The 19,120-nt window shown below is 46.3% G+C and overlaps 1 long non-coding RNA gene across 1 annotated transcript; it reads right to left on the reverse strand.

Moving 5' to 3' along the window:
• Positions 1-478: 478 nt before the first annotated feature.
• Positions 479-5,373, reverse strand: LOC139552780 (uncharacterized). Its single transcript, XR_011670527.1, has 2 exons — positions 4,818-5,373; positions 479-2,163 (listed from the first exon to the last, which is right to left on the reverse strand). It is a non-coding gene; the product is annotated as an uncharacterized lncRNA (long non-coding RNA).
• Positions 5,374-19,120: the final 13,747 nt, after the last annotated feature.

The following is a 19,120-nucleotide window of genomic DNA, read 5'->3' on the forward strand; positions in this document are numbered from 1 at the left end:
CCTCTCAGATTTGAGGAAAGACATATAGTCTGTCTATTTGTCGATATCGAAATGGGGAACATTTTTACAAATCAAGATGTGTATCAATATATAAATGATGACGTGTGAATAGAGAAGTGTGTGTGTGTGTGTGTGTGTGTGTGTGTGTGTGTGTGTGTGTGTGTGTGTGTGTGTGTGTGTGTGTGTGTGTGTGTGTGTGTGTGTGTGTGTGTGTGTGTGTGTGTGTGTGTGTGATCATATAGTTGAAGAGTAAGGGAAGAGAGTGGTGGGCAGAAGTGAGAGAGAGAGAGAGAGAGAGAGAGAGAGAGAGAGAGAGAGAGAGAGAGAGAGAGAGAGAGAGAGAGAGAGAGAGAGAGAGAGAGAGAGAGAGAGAGAGAGAGAGAGAGAGAGAGAGAGAGAGAGCTTTACCTGTTCCCCTGCAATGGGAAGGTAATACTGCCACTACCTCACTCTACATTCAGCAATTCTCGGAGGACAGTTGAAATTGTTTTAAAAACACGTTTTTATTGATAAAACCAACACATTTCTAGCCTGCATAGCCTTCATCAGGATTTTGCTTGTTCCACAAAAAATACTCTAAATAACAACGTTTTTGAGAGAGAGAGAGAGACAGAGAGAGAGAGAGACAGAGAGAGAGAGAATGACTAACTGGTGTCTCCAGGCAGTTTTCAGTACTTTTCTTCAGCAGTTAATTCTAATAAAATATTGAAGTCAGGTTATGTGTCATCACTGATCTTCTATGACAGAGATGTGAAGACAACATACTGTACAGTCCTTTTGCCTGAGGATGATCATGTTTATAGTCTTTTTTCATTTTACACACGACCATGTAGCATCCACACACACACACACACACGCTCTCTCTCTCTCTCTCTCTCTCTCTCTCTCTCTCTCTCTCTCTCTCTCTCTCTCTCTCTCTCTCTCTCTCTCTCTCTCTCTCTTCCTCTCTCTTTCTCTCTCTTCCTCTCTCTTCCTCTCTCTCTCTCTCTTCCTCTCTCTCTCTCTCTTCCTCTCTCTCTCTCTCTCTCTCTTCCTCTCTCTCTCAATTCCATTCCATTCAAAAGCCTTTATTGTCCTCTCTCTGTCCTGTACCTCACATTCTTCCTCTAGTTTCTAGTTTATTTTCTATAGGGGACTATGCAATGAAAGTGTGACCTTCTCTACCTCCACTCTGCATTTCCTGTCATCTCTCTCTCGGTCTGTGTCTCTCTTCTGTCATCGCCATCTAGAACCTAACCTCACATATCTCTCACTTCCGGTCCTTTCTATTCACCTTGTAAGTTTTATGTCCAACCCAGGAACCCAACTTAAAACACATTTAGTAGTTAATGGATTTGCTCATCAGTTTTGACCATGGTACTGTAGTCCTGGGCAACATGGTACTGTCGTCCTGGGCAACATGGTACTGTCGTCCTGGGCAACATGGTACTGTCGCCTTGGGCAACATGGTACTGTCGCCCTGGGCAACATGGTACTGTCGCCCTGGGCAACATGGTACTGTCGCCCTGGGCAACATGGTACTAATCTAAACTTAACCATAACCGTAACCATAGCAAGCACTTGTTAATCAACAGATATTTTTTTGAGAGTGTGACAACCTGGACTATCCAAATCTCGTGACAAACCTGTATCACGGTGCTACTTCCTTCTGTCCTGCCTAACATGGCCATGTAGTGACAACATAAAACACTCTTTACAATATGACTCATGACTGATAGAGCACACAGCACACGGTGTCTGATACACAACATGCAGCATGCGTGGCGCACTCTTCAACTTTGTGTTTCCATGTGTGTACCTGATGTGCGTGTGTGTGGGTGTTTGTGAGAGAGATATAACTTATTTACAATGAAATGTCAACTTTTAAACATATAAATTGTTTTTGAAACAGTGGTAATGTCCCAATTAACTCTTCTTCCTCCCAAAGTGTGCACTTGTTCACTTCTCCTCACTGATTTAAAAGGAAATTACTGTACCAAGCCCATTCTTCACATGCTCTTTACAGCAATCCAATACTTTTAGTTTTATGAGAAGTAGTGAACGAGTTTACACTTCAGGAGATAGGAAAGGAGCCCCCAGAGACTTGTAGCCAGTTCAGAACCATGGACAGCACTGCGGTCGACGTCCCTCTCTGCCGCTGGCGCGGTCCCATTCCCCGCGGTGCTGAAATAGGCGGAAAAGATAATGGACCTCGGATTGGAAAGTGGCAGTATAGAAAAAGAGGGATGTGTTATTGTGGTTTGTTAACTCGCCAAGATTCACAAACACAGGCATACACACGGAAACACACTACACATACGCTTAAACAATAATATGATCCCTCGAGACGGAAGAGGGAAGCCACCACGTAGCAACGAATACCAGCTCGAGGTCGCTTTCACTATCCTCCTTGCGCCCACAACTCCCAATTAACGGCGCGGGGCTCACTCCTACATACGTCTGACACGTTCTGTTACGCAGTGCTCAGAACAGGAGTCCCCAAAAGTCACCATGAATATGTAATTTGGGGATTTTTTTTTTTACGCATGATTGTGCCTCTTCCCGCTAACCCCCTCATTCCGCCTTACAACCACGGCAGATCTGGGTTACATTCCTGGATTCATTCCAGACTCATTTAGGCTCGGTTGGTTAGGTTTATTCTACCCACATAGTGATATATAACCTATATATCTCTCTCAGTGTGTGCTTTACTTTGATGGATGACGGCTGATCACGATTTATTTTAGTGGCTGTATTGGACACGTCTGTGACCAATTGTTTAGCCTATATACTGGTGTGAAGCTATGATGATAATTCTGCTGTGATGTACAGTATGCCACTCTTACAACCGAATGATAATGAAATGGTTATCTGAATAAACGAGCAATCAAAGTAACTCGCTGCTTGGTGGACCTGCTCAATGCTCATTTATAACGGCTGTGATGTGATTGGAGTGTCTGTTGGATTATCTTCTCAGACTCGCTCATCATAATGTTTAGTAGGGCAATCCTAGCGAGCGACGCTCCACTGCAAGCATTTCTCGAGTAGGGGTTTAACCCCGTCGGCTGTCTCTAAGCAAGCGCTGATCATGATAACTCCACATGCAGTTAGCGCGCTACTCCTGCTTTTGTCGTGTCGCTCAGGGCTCCGGAACGGACGAGAGGAATAGATCGTTGCGTAGCGCAGTTCAGCGCCGCTGAGAACGTTTCACTCAGACGCTGTTCATTCTCCAGCGGGGTTGATACACACACTCGTAGGATAGTCTGTCAAGTAGGCTAACCTTGCAGAAGATGTAACATTGGAAAATGTCACTATTGAAATAGCATACTGTGTTACATTTGTAGAGTTCACTCTGACATTGAAGTTACCCACTCCATGACACGAATCATGTCCTTCGTTGTATACCGACGGGGCGTTATATTATTATCGACATGATACCAGAATGACCTGAATAATGTGATGCATTATTTTGATACATGTTTTAGCTGTAGGCTACAGCCTTTAATCACACGTCATCACGTGGCTAGTCTGAAACAACACACAGGTAGGCTATTCATTTTACTATTTACTTCAGCCTTGGTCCTTTTGTTCTACAACCAACTGACCGAACAAACGAACTAACGAATATCTGCTCCGTTACAGCCTGCGTCCGCTCCAACAACTCATCCTGACGTTACTGATATGTTCCTATTTCTGAGGCAATTTTTTTCAAAGCGAATGAAACAAGATCAATAAAAATGACTCATTCATTAGGGTACACTAACACACAAGATAGCATATTTTAGAACTAGTTTTTTTTTAAATATTAGGAACCATTTTAATAAAAGTGTAAACAGTCTATTTTCATATCTCCCTGGGCAGTGTTCGGACCGTATGGTGGGCTCTTTCTCTCCCTCGCGCGTCTTGCCTGTATAAATAGCCTCTCGGTAGACAACATTCCGTCAATGACGTAGGCCGCGCACGTAGATGTGTAGGTGATGTTTTTTAGTGAATGGGTTGTCCCCTCCCCTCGGTGTCCCGGCTCCGGTTCTATTAGCCTACTACTGCTTCTCTATAAAAACCCTATCATAGAACCGGCTCAGACGAACAACTTCTACAGAAGAAGGAGAATAAGAAGAGGAGAAGAGATGTTCTTGGAAAGAGAGAGTGTGACATATATATACTGTCCTGCAACAGGAGAAAAAGAAGTCCGTACTGACATCTGTTGAAATTCCTATTTCAGCATCTTTCCTGTAACTAATCTCTCTGCTTGGCAAGACAGCTGTGGTGGTGTTGCGGACACTTTAAGATGGGAGGTTGTGTAAGGTAAGTTCAAACTGTTTCTCATTGTTTTCTACATTGGTTTATTGCTAGGCATAAAATGGCTTATTTGAGGTGCAGTTATAGGCTTATATTCGAAAACATTCTTATCTAAAAGCTCACTTTTTAAAATTGTAATTGAGCTATAGGCTCGTTTGTATGCAGTCTTAAAACCGTTAGGTCTCCGTGTCACCGCGGGTCTCTTCTCCGCGGTTGAAAGTTACTGCAGTGTGACTCACTTTCTCTAGCACGTGGGCAGCATGCAGCCTATAGACGAGACGGGCTTCGGGATCGGCAATCGAGCCCGAGTACACACGAACAACGCCGAACATGGGGCCAGACTCGCCTTGACTGCGACTGGTTTTCGGAATAGCCAAGTCAGTCCAAATTCGAGACATTCTCTCTCCAAAATATTTGAATGTATAGAGGAAGATCAGACTGGAACTGTACTTGGATCGTTATCTGCACAACTCGTTTGTGACTCTCAAATACATTACGCAACACCTGGTAGGGATGGATAATGTTTTGAAGGTGCTCACCTCCTTCTAGTGTCAGATACATAGACTATGCCATGATAGAGTCGCAGTCTATCCATTTGGAAATCTTTTCAAACCAGGATAAGACATCCATCTTGTTTTCTACACAGTCACTGTCCATGGTGCTGAATTGGCTACCGTTCTGCCTCTTTAGCCACATGTGTTTAATCTCTCTCTCTACCACCCCCTCTCCTCCACTCCCGGGAGCGCGTGGCACCGGGAGGTTTCCTGTGGTGGTGATGATGACTGCATCTCCACCCTTTCTTTACGGTGTTTCATCCCCCCCACCTAAACCCATGCTTCTTCCCGCTGCTCTTTCATTATCATATCCCCTGTGACTCTCTCCTCCCTCCGCCCGCCTCCGTGTATTTCCGCTCAGTCCGGCGTTTTCTTGAAGTTTTTCAAATGTATTCTCAGCTCAGTGACGTGTATTCGGCGTTGAAGTCAGCCCTGCGTCATTCTTGCGCACATTGCAGATCATTCGCAGTCACCAACTGTAACCCTTTAAAGCACACAGCTCTAACAAACACACCCACCCACACACTCTACAACCGCAGTGATCAGCGTGCTGGTTGGTAACATGAATGGGTGGTGAGAAGTGGCTCGTGTGTAGGGGGCACTGGGGGGAGGAGGAGAGTGAGGAAGGAGGTGGGTGAGGATATAGGGGGCGTGTGAATGGCATTAAGCTTCAATGAAAGACTTTGTTCATTCATTGTAATTGACGTTGATCTGATTCATCATTTGAGGGCGCAGCAGCGTGAGGAGGGAGGACCGAGAGGGAGAGCTAACCTACCCTCACGCCGTGATATTTTAGAAGTCGAGGAAGATCTTGAGAATGACTTATATATTTCATATGCAGTCACGAGCTGGAGGGGTTTTATATTCTGAATGGACATTGGACAGATGTAGGACTTTATTGTATCTCTGTGTTATGCTGGTGAATGAGGACCCAAAAGCGACGTAATAGAAACAGAGTCTTTATTCCAGTCTTAAACAAACAATGATTCTCCTGGATATTATCAAAGGTAAATCCAAAACAGGAAACTGAAATCCTCTCGTCAGTAGAGAGGAACGACTGGAGACGCGACCACAGACTGCAGGTCGCTTCAGGAAGGCACAGGCCGTAGCTGACATAGACACCTGCTCACACGCAGCATCTGAAGAAGGCAAAAACACGACAGGGCGGAACAAGGACACAGAACAGCAAACATCAAACAAGAATCCGACAAGGACAGAAGCGGAAAACAGAGGGAGAAATAGGGACTCAAATCAGAGGGCAAAATAGGGGACAGGTGTGAAAGAGTAAATGAGGTCGTTAGGAGAATGAGAAACAGCTGGGAGCAGGAACGGAACGATAGAGAGAGAGAGCGGGAGAGGGAGAGAGGGAGGAGGAGAGAGAGGGATAGAAAGAGGGAAAGAACCTAATAAGACCAGCAGAGGGAAGCACAGGGACAAGACATGATGATCAAAGACAAAACATGACAGTACCCCCCCACTCACCGAGCGCCTCCTGGCGCACTCGAGGAGGAACCCTGGCGGCAACGAAGGAAATCATCAATCAACGAACGGTCCAGCACGTCCCGAGATGGAACCCAACTCCTCTCCTCAGGACCGTAACCCTCCCAATCCACTAAGTACTGGTGACCACGTCCCCGAGAACGCATGTCCATGATCTTCCGTACCTTGTAAATAGGTGCGCCCTCGACAAGGACGGGGGGGGGGGAGGGAAGACGAACGGGGGCGCGAAGAAAAGGCTTGACACAAGAGACATGGAAGACAGGGTGGACGCGACGAAGATGTCGCGGAAGAAGCAGTCGCACAGCGACAGGATTGACGACCTGAGAGACACGGAACGGACCAATGAACCGCGGAGTCAACTTGCGAGAAGCTGTCGTAAGGGGAAGGTTACGAGTGGAAAGCCACACTCTCTGACCGCGACAATACCTAGGACTCTTAATCCTACGTTTATTGGCGGCTCTCACAGTCTGCGCCCTGTAACGGCAAAGTGCAGACCTGACCCTCCTCCAGGTGCGCTCACAACGTTGGACAAAAGCCTGAGCGGAGGGAACGCTGGACTCGGCGAGCTGGGACGAGAACAGAGGAGGCTGGTAACCAAGACTACTCTGAAACGGAGATAGCCCGGTAGCAGACGAAGGAAGCGAGTTGTGAGCGTACTCAGCCCAGGGGAGCTGTTCTGCCCAAGACGCAGGGTTTCGAAACGAAAGGCTGCGTAATATGCGACCAATCGACTGATTGGCCCTTTCTGCTTGACCGTTAGACTGGGGATGAAACCCGGAAGAGAGACTGACGGAAGCACCAATCAAACGACAGAACTCCCTCCAAAACTGTGACGTGAATTGCGGGCCTCTGTCTGAAACGGCGTCTAACGGGAGGCCATGAATTCTGAACACATTCTCAATGATGATTTGTGCCGTCTCCTTAGCGGAAGGAAGCTTAGCGAGGGGAATGAAATGTGCCGCCTTAGAGAACCTATCGATAACCGTAAGAATCACAGTCTTCCCCGCAGACGAAGGCAGACCGGTAATAAAGTCTAAGGCGATGTGAGACCATGGTCGAGAAGGAATGGGAAGCGGTCTGAGACGACCGGCAGGAGGAGAGTTACCTGACTTAGACTGCGCGCAGTCCGAACAAGCAGCCACGAAACGGCGCGTGTCCCGCTCCTGAGTAGGCCACCAAAACCGCTGGCGAATAGAAGCAAGCGTACCCCGAACGCCGGGGTGGCCAGCTAACTTGGCAGAATGAGCCCACTGAAGAACAGCCAGACGAGTAGAGACAGGAACGAACAGAAGGTTACTAGGACAAGCGCGCGGCGACGCAGTGTGAGTGAGTGCTTGCTTTACCTGTCTCTCAATTCCCCAGACAGTCAACCCGACAACACGCCCTTCAGGGAGAATCCCCTCGGGGTCGGTAGAAGCCACAGAAGAACTAAAGAGACGGGATAAGGCATCAGGCTTGGTGTTCTTATTTCCCGGGCGATAGGAAATCACGAACTCGAAACGAGCGAAAAACAACGCCCAACGAGCTTGACGTGCATTAAGTCGTTTGGCAGAACGGATGTACTCAAGGTTCTTATGGTCAGTCCAAACGACAAAAGGGACGGTCGCCCCCTCCAACCACTGTCGCCATTCGCCTATGGCTAAGCGGATGGCGAGCAGTTCGCGGTTACCCACATCATAGTTGCGTTCCGATGGCGACAGGCGATGAGAAAAGTAAGCGCAAGGATGGACCTTATCGTCAGACTGGAAGCGCTGGGACAGAATGGCTCCCACGCCCACCTCTGAAGCGTCAACCTCGACAATGAATTGTTTAGTGACGTCAGGAGTAACAAGGATAGGGGCGGATGTAAAACGCTTCTTGAGGAGATCAAAAGCTCCCTGGGCGGAACCGGACCACTTAAAGCAAGTCTTGACAGAAGTCAGAGCTGTGAGAGGGGCAGCCACTTGACCGAAATTACGAATGAAACGCCGATAGAAATTAGCGAAACCGAGAAAGCGCTGTAACTCGACACGTGACTTAGGAACGGGTCAATCGCTGACAGCCTGGACCTTAGCGGGATCCATCTGAATGCCTTCAGCGGAAATAACAGAACCGAGAAATGTGACAGAGGAGACATGAAAGGCGCACTTCTCAGCCTTCACGTAGAGACAATTCTCTAAAAGGCGCTGGAGTACACGTCGAACGTGCTGAACATGAATCTCGAGTGACGGTGAAAAAATCAGGATATCGTCAAGGTAAACGAAAACAAAGATGTTCAGCATGTCTCTCAGTACATCATTAACTAATGCCTGAAAGACAGCTGGAGCATTAGCGAGACCGAACGGCAGAACCCGGTATTCAAAATGCCCTAACGGAGTGTTAAACGCCGTTTTCCACTCGTCCCCCTCTCTGATGCGTACGAGATGGTAAGCGTTACGAAGGTCCAACTTAGTAAAGAACCTGGCTCCCTGCAGAATCTCGAAGGCTGACGACATAAGGGGAAGCGGATAACGATTCTTAACCGTTATGTCATTCAGCCCTCGATAATCCACGCAGGGGCGCAGAGTACCGTCCTTCTTCTTAACAAAGAAAAACCCCGCTCCGGCGGGAGAGGAAGAAGGCACCACGGTACCGGCGTCGAGAGAAACAGACAGATAATCCTCGAGAGCCTTACGTTCGGGAGCCGACAGAGAGTATAGTCTACCCCGAGGGGGAGTGGTCCCCGGAAGGAGATCAATACAACAATCATACGACCGGTGAGGAGGAAGAGAGTTGGCTCTGGACCGACTGAAGACCGTGCGTAGATCATGATATTCCTCCGGCACTCCTGTCAAATCACCAGGTTCCTCCTGAGTAGAGGGGACAGAAGAAACAGGAGGGATAGCAGACATTAAACACTTCACATGACAAGAAACGTTCCAGGATAGGATAGAATTACTAGACCAATTAATAGAAGGATTATGACATACTAGCCAGGGATGACCCAAAACAACAGGTGTAAAAGGTGAACGAAAAATCAAAAAGGAAATGGTCTCACTGTGGTTACCAGATACTGTGAGGGTTAAAGGTAGTGTCTCACATCTGATACTGGGGAGAGGACTACCATCTAAGGCGAACATGGGCGTGGGCTTCCCTAACTGTCTGAGAGGAATGTCATGTTTCCGAGCCCATGCTTCGTCCATAAAACAACCCTCAGCCCCAGAGTCTATCAAGGCACTGCAGGAAGCAGCCGAACCGGTCCAGCGTAGATGGACCGACAAGGTAGTACAGGATCTTGATGGAGAGACCTGAGTAGTAGCGCTCACCAGTAGCCCTCCGCTTACTGATGAGCTCTGGCTTTTACTGGACATGACATGACAAAATGTCCAGCAGAACCGCAATAGAGGCAAAGGCGGTTGGTGATTCTCCGTTCCCTCTCCTTAGTCGAGATGCGAATACCTCCCAGCTGCATGGGCTCAGTCTCTGAGCCGATGGGAGGAGATGGTTGAGATGCGGAGAGGGGAAACACCGTTAACGCGAGCTCTCTTCCACGAGCTCGGTGACGAAGATCTACCCGTCGTTCTATGCGGATGGCGAGTGCAATCAAAGAGTCCACGCTGGAAGGAACCTCCCGGGAGAGAATCTCATCCTTAACCTCAGCGTGGAGTCCCTCCAGAAAACGAGCGAGCAACGCCGGCTCGTTCCAGTCACTGGATGCAGCAAGAGTGCGAAACTCTATAGAGTAATCCGTTATGGATCGATCACCTTGACATAGGGAAGCCAGGGCCCTGGAAGCCTCCTTCCCAAAAACTGAACGATCAAAAACCCGTATCATCTCCTCCTTAAAGTTCTGATAAACGTTAGAACACTCAGCCCTTGCCTCCCAGATAGCTGTGCCCCACTCCCGAGCCCGACCAGTAAGGAGTGATATGACGTAAGCGATCCGAGCTCTCTCTCCTGAGTATGTGTTGGGCTGGAGAGAGAACACAATATCACACTGGGTGAGAAAGGAGCGACACTCAGTGGGCTGCCCAGAGTAACATGGTGGGTTATTAACCCTAGGTTCCGGAGACTCGGAAGACCAGGAAGTAGCTGGTGGCACGAGACGAAGACTCTGAAACTGTCCAGAGAGATCGGAGACATGAGCGGCCAGGGTCTCAACGGCATGACGAGCAGCAGACAATTCCTGCTCGTGTCTGCCGAGCATTGCTCCCTGGATCTCGACGGCAGTGTTGCGAGAATCCGTAGTCGCTGGGTCCATTCTTGGGTCGGATTCTTCTGTTATGCTGGTGAATGAGGACCCAAAAGCGACGTAATAGAAACAGAGTCTTTATTCCAGTCTTAAACAAACAATGATTCTCCTGGATATTATCAAAGGTAAATCCAAAACAGGAAACTGAAATCCTCTCGTCAGTAGAGAGGAACGACTGGAGACGCGACCACAGACTGCAGGTCGCTTCAGGAAGGCACAGGCCGTAGCTGACATAGACACCTGCTCACACGCAGCATCTGAAGAAGGCAAAAACACGACAGGGCGGAACAAGGACACAGAACAGCAAACATCAAACAAGAATCCGACAAGGACAGAAGCGGAAAACAGAGGGAGAAATAGGGACTCAAATCAGAGGGCAAAATAGGGGACAGGTGTGAAAGAGTAAATGAGGTCGTTAGGAGAATGAGAAACAGCTGGGAGCAGGAACGGAACGATAGAGAGAGAGAGCGGGAGAGGGAGAGAGGGAGGAGGAGAGAGAGGGATAGAAAGAGGGAAAGAACCTAATAAGACCAGCAGAGGGAAGCACAGGGACAAGACATGATGATCAAAGACAAAACATGACACTCTGAGATTCATGTCAGGTTTTAGGGTTCCTTCTTATATGTCATAATGTGGCCAAATCGGCGTGTTCGGTATTAACGCACACTGGTCTCTCTCTCTCTCACACACCCACCGTGGCGTGAACAGAGCAGAGCGCAGCGGAAGCTGGCGGTGCTATGGAAACCAACCATTGCAGAGGGTACTCCCTGTGCGATGCCATTAGCCGAGGTAGTCGCTGAGTGAACGGTGTTATGGGGAAAAACTGTCTGAAGTAAAAGGCCCTTGGGTCGAAGTCTCCCTCTTCCTCATCAGTTCCTAATCCTCCGTGTATGTGTGTGTGTGTGTTTGTGTGTTTTTGACACCACTTTGCTCACGGATCCCACGTCACTATGTTCTCGTAGAGTAGGACGTACAAGCTGACGTCTTTGCGGCTAAAAGCAGAGCCTTATACTATGGTACATCTATATGACTCTGGCTAAAACACAAACACAGGCTTGGTCGGTAGGTAGCTAAAACACAAACACCGGTTAAAAACAACAGCCTTGGTAGGTAGGTAACTAAAACACAAACACCGGTTAACAACAACGGGATTGGTGGATAGGTAGCTAAAACACAAACACCGGTTAACAACAACGGGATTGGTGGATAGGTAGCTAAAACACAAACACCGGTTAACAACAACGGGATTGGTGGGTAGGTAGCTAAAACACAAACACCGGTTAACAACAACGGGATTGGTAGGTAGGTAGCTAAAACACAAACACCGGTTAACAACAACGGGATTGGTGGATAGGTAGCTAAAACACAAACACCGGTTAACAACAACGGGATTGGTGGGTAGGTAGCTAAAACACAAACACCGGTTAACAACAACGGGATTGGTGGGTAGGTAGCTAAAACACAAACACCGGTTAAAAACAACAGCCTTGGTAGGTAGGTAGCTAAAACACAAACACCGGTTAAAAACAACAGCCTTGGTAGGTAGGTAGCTAAAACACAAACACCGGTTAACAACAACGGGATTGGTGGGTAGGTAGCTAAAACACAAACACCGGTTAACAACAACGGGATTGGTGGGTAGGTAGCTAAAACACAAACACTGGTTAACAACAACGGGATTGGTGGGTAGGTAGCTAAAACACAAACACCGGTTAACAACAACGGGATTGGTGGGTAGGTAGCTAACACACGAACACTGGTAAACAACACCGGGCTTGTTAGGTACAGTGCATCCGGAAAGTATTCAGACACCTTCCCTTTTTCCCCACATTTTGTTGTTACAGGCTTATTCGAAAATTGATTAAATATGTTTTTCTTCATTAATCCACACACAATACCCCATAATGACAAAAAGCAAAAACATACTATTTGGGGAATTCTTTGCAAATGTATTAAAAATAAAAAACAGAAATACCTTATATACACAACTATTCAGACCCTTTGCTATGAGACTCGAAATTGAGCTCAGGTGCAACCTGTTTCCATTGATCATCCTTGAGATGTTTCTACAACTTGATTGGAGTCCAGCTGTGGTAAACTCAATTGATTGGACATGATTATGAAAGGCACACACCTGTCTATATAAGGTCCCACAGTTGAACGTGCATGTCAGAGCAAAAACCAAGACTCGAGGTCGAAGGAATTGTCCGTAGAGCTCCGAGACAGGATTGTGTCGAGGCACAGATCTGGGGAAGGGTACCAAAAAATGTCTGCAGCATTGAAAATCCCCAAGAACACAGTGGCCTCCATCATTATTAAATGGAAGAAGTTTGGAACCACCAAGACTCTTCCTTGAGCTGGTCATCGGCCAAACTGAGCAATCAAGAAAAAGGACCTTGGTCAGGGAGGTGACCAAGAACCCGATGATCACTCTGACAGAACTCCAGAGTTCCTCTGTGGAGATGGGAGAACCTACCAGAAGGGCAACCATCTCTGCAGCACTCCACCAATCAGGCCTTTATGCAGGTAGCCTAATAGTTAGAGCGTTGGACTAGTAACCGAAAGGTTGCAAGATCGAATCCCCGAGCTGACAAGGTAGAAATCTGTCATTCTGCCCCTGAACAAGGCAGTTAACCCACTGTTCCTAGGCCGTCATTGTAAATAAGAATTTGTTCTTAACTGACTTGCCTAGTTAAAGGTTAAATAAACTATTATGTGTGTGTTCTACTGAGGATGGGCCTCTGGAAGATAACACTGACAGGAGATTTACAATGTCTTTTGGGTGATAAAACCTAAAGAGCATTCAAGAGCATGAGTTAATGTTTCTGTTCTACACGGTACCAGGGAGACATGGCTCCAGTATGGAGTTGGGGGGCCAGACACTGGTCTCTACACATTGAAAACTGTTGACACGTCAGATACTCTCTGCTGTGAATTATATGTATCTTTCATACAAATCTTAACCTCGTGACCCATTCCATACATATGTTGTTTGTCATGTAGGTTGAAAGGGGTGTATCTTGGCACTTTTGTCTCTGGGCTCTCAACAAATCATCTGAGCGTGAATCGTCGACCAGCCATCATTATCGTAGAGCAGTCAATCGATTCACTTTATATGTGTGCGTTGTATTGACCTGCTCCCTTTTTAATAAGTTATTCAAGATTTAGTTTAAGTATAACTCTGACTTGTGTGATAAGTTTGTCTCTCCTCATTTGATAGTAAAGAAATTAACCAACACAACAGCCAGCTTTGAGTTTGCCAAAAAGGCACCTAAAGGACTCAGACCATGAGAAACAAGATTCTCTGGTTGGATGAAACCAAGATTGCACTCTTTGGCCTGAATGCCAAGCATCACATCTGGAGGAAACCTGGCACCATCCCTACGGTGAAGCATGGTGGTGGCAGCATCATGCTGTGGGAATGTTTTTCAGCGGCAGGGACTGGGAGACTAGTCAGGAGCAAAGTACAGAGAGATCCTTGATGAAAACCTGCTCCAGAGCTCTAAGGACTTCAGACTGGGGAGCAGGTTCACCTTCCAACAGAACAACGACCCTAAGCACACAGCCAAGACAACGCAGGAGTGGCTTCAGGACAAGTATCTGAATGTCCTTGAGTGGCCCAGCCAGAGCCCGGACTTGAACCCGATCAAACATCTCTGCAGAGACCTGAAAATAGCTGTGCAGCAATACTCCCCATCCAACTTGACAGAGCTTGAGAGGATCTTCAGAGAAGAATTGGAGAAACTCCGCAAATACAGGTGTGCCAAGCTTGTAGCGTCATACCCAAGAAGACTCGAGGCTGTAAAACACTGCCAAAGTTTCTTCAACAAAGTACTGAGTAAAGGGTCTGAATACTTACAGTTGAAGTCGGAAGTTTACATACATCTTAGCCAAATACATTTCAACTCAGTTTTTCACAATTCCTGACATTTAATCCTAGTAAAAAGGCCCTGTCGTAGGTCAGTTAGGATCACCACTTTATTTTAAGAATGTGAAATGTCAGAATAATAGTAGAGAGAATGATTTATTTCAGATTTTATTTCTTTCATCACATTCCCAGTGGGTCAGAAGTTTACATACACTCAATTAGTATTTGGTAGCATTGCCTTTAAATTGTTTAACTTTCGGGTACGTTTCGGGTAGGCTTCCACAAGCTTCCCACAATAAGTGAATTTTTGCCCATTCCTTCTGATAGAGCTGGTGTAACTGAGTCAGGTTTGTAGGCCTCCTTGCTCGCACACGCTTTTTCAGGTCTGCCCACAAATTTTCTACAGGATTGAGGTCAGGGCGTTGTGAAGGCCACTCCAATACCTTGACTTTTTTGTCCTTAAGCCATTTTGCCACAACTTTGGAAGTATGCTTGGGGTCATTGTCCATTTGGAAGACCCATTTCCGACCAAGCTTTAACTTCCTGACTGATGTCTTGAGATGTTGCTTCAATATATCCACATAATTGTCCTCCCTCATGATGCCATCTATTTTGTGAAGTGCACCAGTCCCTCCTGCAGCAAAGCACCCCCACAACATGATGCTGCCACCCCCGTGCTTCACGGTTGGTATGGTGTTCTTCGGCTTGCAAACCTCACCCTTTTTCCTCCAAACATAACAATGGTCATTATGGCCAAACAGTTCATTTTTTGTTTCATCAGACCAGAGGACATTTCTCCAAAAAGTACAATCTTTGTCCCCATTGCAAACCATAGTCTGGCTTTTTTATGGCGGTTTTGGTGCTATGGCTTCTTCCTTGCTGAGTGGCCTTTCAGGTTATGTCGATATAGGACTCGTTTTACTGTGGATATAGATACTTTTGTACCTGTTTCCTCCAGCATCTTCACAAGGTCCTTTGCTGGTGTTCTGAGATTGATTAGCACTTTTCACACCAATGTACGTTCATCTCTAGGAGAATGCTTCTCCTTCCTGAGCGGTATGACAGCTGCATGGTCCCATGGTGTTTGTACTTGCGTACTATTGTTTGTACAGATGAACGTGGTACCTTCAGGCGTTTGGACATTGCTCCCAAGGATGAACCAGACTTGTGGAGGTCTACAATTAATTTTTTTAGGTCTTCGCTGATTTCATTTGATTTTCCCATGACGTCAAGCAAAGAGGCACTGAGTTTGAAGGTAGGCCTTGAAATACATCCAAAGGTACACCTCCAATTGACTCAAATTATGTCAATTAGCCTATCAGAAGCTTCTAAAGCCATGACATAATTTTCTGGAATTTTCCAAGCTGTTTAAAGGCACAGTCAACTTAGTGTATATACACTTCTGACCCACTGGAATTGTGATACAGTAGATAAGTGAAATAATCTGTCTGTAAACAATTGTTGGAAAAATTACTTTTGTCATGTACAAAGAAGATGTCCTATCCGACTTGCCAAAACTATAGTTTGTTAACAAGAATTTTGTGGAGTGGTTGAAAAACTAGGTTTAATGACTCCAACCTTAAGTGTATGTAAACTTCCGACTTCAACTGTATGTAAATGTGATATTTCCATTTATTTTATTTTATACATTTGCACACAAAAAAGTTGCGTAGATTGATGAGGGGGGAAAAAACGATTTAATCAATTTTAGAGTAAGGCTGTAACGTAACAAAATGTGGAAAAAGTCAAGGGGTCTGAATACTTTCCGAATGCACTGTAGGTAGCTAAAACACCAACACTGCTTAGCAACAACGTGCTCGGTAGGTAGTTAGCGCGATGTAGTTGGTTAATCATTGTTTAGTCTTAGCTGTTATTGCAGTGAAGGTGGAGGAGTAGATTATAAATGTTAACAGGCACACAGAAGCTGTACATACTACTCTTTGCTGAATGTAGGCTACAGCATCAGTTGGCTAGACACTAATAGACAAACTAGCAGAGCAAGTCTAGCCTAGCTTGTATAGAGAGAATATCCTGTAGAAGAATTTAGATTTTGAGATGTCATAATATCAGAGGACAGCTAATGAACCCCAGTTAATACAGAACGGTAGCCTAGGACCATAGCCTGATTACCAGACTCAGATTTCGGCATTCAACAACGCTACATGGTTGATTATTTGCCAAGTTGACAAGCTGGCTACAGTTGAAACAGACTTGTAGCCAGTTCAGTCCCATGGACAGCACACCGTTAACGTCCCTCTCTGCCTCTTTCCCTTTCTGCGTGCTACTGGAATAGGCAGAAGTGATTATACAAGATTATACAAACTTTATGGACAACTCCAACGTTTTGCAATTGAATCTGAAATTGGCTCACTCCTCAGATATTGAATGTGCATGCGTCGTGTGACATAGAACACAATAGCGGCTGTTCCGGCCAAAAAATATGTTGACTCTGCCAGTTCACTCAGCATATTTTCAGAGGAATTTCAAAAGCATAATTTAATATGATTTCTTAATTAAATCCACACAGAAATGTTGACACAGTTGGGGAAGCTAATAGCTTCCCCAACATTTCATTAGTTGGTGTTTTTGCAGTGTCGTACCATAGCCGACGGGCTGTTTGCCATTCAACAATGCTACATCGTTGATTATTTGCCAAGTTGACAAGCTGTCTATAGTAAAAAAAACAGATTGGTAGCTAGCAAAACGGCAAACGATCCATTCTGCTGCTGTCCCTTTCCCCGTGGTGCTGAAATAAGCGGCAGAGAAAGAGCTCTCGTTAACGACGGGCTTCAATAAAAGTATATCAAGAAACGTAACTTTAGTGATTCTAAAATACATTTGTAACTTTATAGATGTTATATGAGGAAGTTCTCATCAAGTTGTGAAACCCCCCGAGAAAACTCCGCTCGAAAGACAACGAACACTGCATGCGGTGTCTGTAGCTTTAACAAACTGGCCTCCAGACTCGGTCAGTGAGTCACTGAGTCAGCCAGAGCCGCCGGGACTCGTTTAATCCGGTACATCTCGCCGGGGTTAGAGGGGCTGAGTGACAAGATCTAACACCAGCTCAGGCATTATAGGGATTATAGTCTGGCATGCACGCAGGTGAGAGAGAGAGATATAAATTATAATTTGACAGGCATGCAGGTGAGAGAGCGAAAGAGAGAGAGTGTGAGAGAGAGAGTACCAAATAGGTATACTTCTTTCCCAAATGTCAAGATTCATCAGTGATTTGAATTGTATGATAATGTTTGGGATCGTTCTCTTTTTCTTTACTTCCAGTCTGTTGCTCACCCACGCAATCAGCAGTGTAACCTCTGTAGATCCAGTGATGTGTAACAGTCGAGTGCCTCATTCTATCCAGTACGTCAATGCAGGGTAGCAGGGAGACACATTAAGAACCCCCACCCCCTTCTCCCTCTCTCTCTCTCAGAACATGGTTCCTATGGGGAATATCACAGATATACGATAAGCCTGGGTTTAATCAATACTGTACCACACACACACACGAGAACCAGGTCATCAGCGAGAGAGAGCCAGAGACAGGGGGATAGTTGTAGTTTTGCTTGATATTTAATAAAGATTTCTCTCAAAAATAAGATACATTCCTTTTTTGAATGTCTCTAACCGCTCCCATTGCCAGATAAACATCTACATACTGGGACGCTGACCGTCATGCTGTCCTGGTTAACATAATGGTACCAGGGAACTACACCGGAAGAAAGCCTCACATTAAGGCTGCATCCCAAATTGCATAGGGCACTGGTCAAAAGTAGTGCACTATATACGGAATAGGGTCTCTGTAATGTATTAACTTTAATTCATTTAGGTCCATGTCTTATTAATAACCTCTTAACACTATGAAGTCTTCTCTTCTTTTCATTGCAGGTGCAGTGTTATATATCCAGTCTGTTCTCTTCCTCCTCCTCTTTCTGGTTACCATGGTTACGACCACTGACCAATGACAGCCAGAGCATCAGCACCTTGGCTTTAGACTGCTTACTGCTTGAAACAGTCTCACAGTTACAGTAACAGTCTACAGTCATGGCTACTGACGCCTGGCAACTCACCGTGGTAACACACTACCTGTCCCGGAGACACCACCCTGGAAGTGCTGCCATGGAAACTGTAGTCTGGGGTAAAGGGTTAACTAACACCATGACAATGGTGTGGCAACTAAGGCTATGGGAAGACCCTAACAATGTCTGCCGGTAATGTCTCAGTAATGTCCGAGTATGGTATGCTATGATAGCAACTTTCCAGAGGACATGGAAACTCCACAATGCTCTCTCCTTCTCTCTCTTTGTCTTTCTCCCTCACCACCTCGCTATCTCTCCGTCTTGTGTGTGCGCCTGTGTGTGAGGGAGCCTGCCTGCGTGGGCCTGCATTGGGGGAGCCCTATGCTGATGTGCGCACATCATTTCCACCCACCAGCCAATCGGACTTCACCGTCTCCAGTTACCATGCCAACTCCCGCTCCTCCATCTCCCTGCTGTCTCCATGGCGACCGTGGCTTTAGATTGTTACTCTAGAGACAGCACCATGGTAACAGTCTACAGCCATGGTCGTTAGGGGGCATGCGTCACGGCGACAGTGGAAGGCAACGGAAAGAGATGAAAAAGAATAAGAAGAGATCAGAGCATGTGTGTGTGTGTGTGTGTGGGGGTGGGTGGGTGTGGGTGGGTGTGTGTGTGTGTGTGTGTGTGTGGG

The sequence above is a fragment of the Salvelinus alpinus genome, chromosome 24 (assembly GCF_045679555.1).
Source record: "Salvelinus alpinus chromosome 24, SLU_Salpinus.1, whole genome shotgun sequence".
Taxonomy (NCBI): Eukaryota; Metazoa; Chordata; class Actinopteri; order Salmoniformes; family Salmonidae; genus Salvelinus; species Salvelinus alpinus.